The sequence below is a fragment of the Chrysochloris asiatica genome, unplaced genomic scaffold, assembly GCF_000296735.1.
Source record: "Chrysochloris asiatica unplaced genomic scaffold, ChrAsi1.0 scaffold00194, whole genome shotgun sequence".
Taxonomy (NCBI): Eukaryota; Metazoa; Chordata; class Mammalia; order Afrosoricida; family Chrysochloridae; genus Chrysochloris; species Chrysochloris asiatica.
In genome coordinates this window covers 1,014,205-1,017,935 of record NW_006408712.1, presented here as the reverse complement: position 1 = coordinate 1,017,935, position 3,731 = coordinate 1,014,205, and the positions used below count along the sequence as shown (strand labels likewise).

The following is a 3,731-nucleotide window of genomic DNA, read 5'->3' as shown; positions in this document are numbered from 1 at the left end:
TATTATGTGATTTGATTGAACATTTACAGAACAAATCAGTTTTTCATTCAATAATTCAAACACATTTTGTTTTGTGACATTGATTTACAGCCTCCACAATATCACAGCATTCTGCTCACTTCCTTCGTGTTTTCAGTCTTTTAGTTTGTCCTTCTTTCCCATCCGTTCCTGGCATCTGAGCTTTGCCATTGTTGGTAAGTGCCGTAGAGTTGGTTCTAACCCACAGCAACCCTATACAGGCTTTCCAAGGAGCAGCTGGTGGGTTTGAACTGCCAACCTTGTGGTTAGTAGTTCCATGCTTATCCTTCAGTGCCATACCAGGATCTCTGAGCAAATGTTGCCCTTTTGATCTCATGTGGTTGATTGTTCTAAGGAGTATGCATCTCCCTGGTGTTATTGCTCACCGAAAGTTGAGCTACAAGGGTGAGTTCAGTCCCAGGCCTAAAGAGTAACCAGTGGTCATCATTTCTGGGATTTCACCAGTCTCTGACCAATAAGTCTGGACTTTTTTTTTTAGTTCTGTTACACAATTTTCTCCCACTTTATCCAATACCCTCTGTTATGATTCCTTTCAGAATGGTCAGCAGTAGTAGTTGGACTCCATTTAGTTCTTCTGATCTCATCCATTAGTCTTTTGGACTCATTGTTTTCATGCATCTCTGATATTCTTCACTCTTCTTTGTTCCATATGGGAAGAGACCAGTAGTTGCACCTTAGATAGCCACTCACAAGCTTCTAAGATCCTAGTGTCTACTCACTAAAGTAGGACGTAGAACATTGTCTTTGTGGACTATGTTATGCTAATTTATCTTGATGACTTGTGTGGCTATGATTCCAAGCCTTGAAGTCCAGTGACTCCTTCCCTCCAGGTGTTTGGTTATAGCTAAGAAGTTTGCATACCTTTACTCCTATTTGCTCTATTATAAACCTGGATATATTGACAGCACATACAAATATATCTGTAGAAATATCATCTGCCAAATCTTGATATTGTTGTGAATAAAGTCCCATTCGCCTACTCATCCATACCTGTTCATCTTGCCTGTCTGCCTGTGCATTCACTTATAGATGAATGTTTATTACTGATAATGCAGAATGGTTTATGTAATAGTAGTTACCTTTGTTGTCTGTAACTCTTGTGTATCTCTTCTATGTCTTCTTTTTCTTTAATGATATTGTGCTCATCATTCCCTTGTTGTGTGTTGATATTCCCATCACCCAAATTAACGTGTCCATTCTCTCACTAATGATTTTCCTCCTCCTCCCCTCCCATTCCTTGCAATCATTCAAGTTGTTGTATAAACCTTTCCTTAGCTTTTTATAATAGCAGACTCATGTAACATTTTGGCCCTTTATGATTGGCTGATTTCACTCAGTACCATATTCCCCATAATGTTCATCAATGTTATGAGGTGTTGCATGAGTACTTTGTTATTCTTTAATGTTGCATAATATTCCATTGTGTATCTCCTGTAGTTTGTTTTTTTATTCATCTACTGATGAAGACTTAGATTGTTTCCATCTCTTTGCAAACAATAGACGCTTGCTTACTGAAAGTGGTGTACTTAAAATAATTACTGATAAAGATCAAAGACCATGGCCTTCACTATGTGTTGCACCTCATTGTAAAGAAAACAAAAATCCTTACCATTGGACCAATAAATAACATAATGATAAATGGAGAAAAGATTGAAGTTGTAAAAAACTTCATTTTCCTTGGATTTACATCAATACTCATGGAAGTAGCAGTCAATTAATCAAATGACATAAAAGTTTTGGTGAGCAAAGACTTCCTTTTCCTTGGCAAGATGGCGGAGTATGACTTGACTACTCACATTGCACATTTTTTGGATTGGCATCTAGTCTTTCTGCTGCTCAAGTTTCTCTCAGTAAAGGAGGTATATAATGAAAAAGAATTATTACAAGGGAAATTGGGTCTTCTTAGTGGTGTGGCACTGTGGGTCAATGCGCCAGACTGCAAAGCCATTTCAACTGCAAGGCTGGCAGTTCAAGCTCACTAGTCACTCCTCAGAAACCCTATACAGGGTTGCTATGGGTCGGAACCGACTTGACAGCACTTAACAACAACAGCAGTGATACCAACATGGTAGACTTTGCTATGGATGTATACAAGAATCTTTATTCTGATGGTATTCCTCATGCTCTGAGAAAAAAAGAACCACAGTCATTGCACAACTAAAACAACTTCAGGCGGAAACAGAGCCAATTGGGAAGATATTTGAAGATCCAGAAACTACAAGGCAAATGCAGTCAACCAGGGATGGTTGGATGTTATTTGACTACCTGGCAGACAAGATGGATTTAGGCAGGAATGTTTAGACACTCTCTACAGGTATGCAAAATTACAATATGAATGTGGGAATTACTCAGGAACAGCTGAATTATCTTTACTTTTTTAGAGTGCTGATTTCAGCAACGGACAGAAATGCTTTGAGTTCACTTTGGGGGAAACTGACCTCTGAAATCTTAATGCCGAATTGGGATGCAGCAGTGGAAGACCTTACACAGTTAAAAGAGACCATAGATAAGAATTCTGTGAGTTCTCTACTCTAGTCTCTTTAGCAGCGAACATGGCTCATTCACTGGTCTCTGTTTTCTTCAACCACCCCAAAGGCCGTGATAGTCATCTCTTCCTTTACCAGCCACGTATCTTAATACAATTCAGACAAATATGTCCACATAGTCTCTGCTATTTGACTACAGCAGTCATAACAGATAAAGATGTTCTAAAACATCGGCAAGTGCTCAAAGACCTGGTCAAGCTTATTCAACACGAATCTTATACATATAAAGACCCAATTACAGAATTTGTTGAATGCTTATACGTTAACTTTGACTTTGATGGGGCTCAGAAAAAGCTAAGGGAATGTGATCAGTGCTTATGACTGACTTCTTCTTGGTGGCTTGTCTTGAGGATTTCATTGAAAATGCCCATCTCTTCATATTTAAGACTTTCTGTCACATCCCTCAGTGTATTAGCATTAACATGTGGCAGATAAACTGAACATGACTCCAGAAGAAGCTAAAAGGTGGATTGTCAATTTGATTAGAAATGCAAGGTTGGATGCCAAGATTGATTCTAAATTAGGCCATGTGGTTATGGGTAACAATGCAGTCTCACCCTATCAGCTAGTGATTGAGAAGACCAAAAGCCTTTCTTTTAGAAGCCAGATGTTGGCCATGGATATTGAAAAGAAACTTAATCAGAATACTTGGTCAGATGTTCCTAACTGGGCAACTCAGAGCTCAGGCTTCTATTGAAGAACTGTGTGGTTTTTTAAAAAGGTTTTTATTGTGGATTAATTAAGTGAAAGTTTACAGGGCAGATCATCAGTTTTACATTCAACAAATCATACACCTTCTTTCATTACAATGATTATAATCCCCACCATGTACCATGAGTGAACAGTATTTCTCACTATCCACTTTAGTTTTTTTTTTTAAAACAAAACAAAAAAACCCACTCAGGCATATATAGTAATTTACACCTCCAAAGGGCACATTCTGAAAGTCTGCCTCCTGGCCACCAGTTCTTAGTCCCTCACTTTCCATGAATCTAGAGTCCTCAGTCACTCCCTCGCTCCATGTCTCCATTTTTGTCTCTGTCTCTGGCATTGCTGCTTTTCTGGATAAAGTCCTGCATTCTGCTTGTGCTCATCTCCCTTCATGGTCCTAGGGTCCTCTGATTGTGTTCTGTAAGATTAACCACT

At 38.8% G+C, this 3,731-nt stretch overlaps 1 pseudogene; it reads left to right on the top strand.

Annotated features, from left to right (window-relative positions):
- The first annotated feature begins 1,808 nt into the window (after positions 1 to 1,808).
- Positions 1,809 to 3,282, top strand: LOC102833961 (annotated as a pseudogene).
- The last annotated feature ends 449 nt before the right edge of the window (positions 3,283 to 3,731 follow it).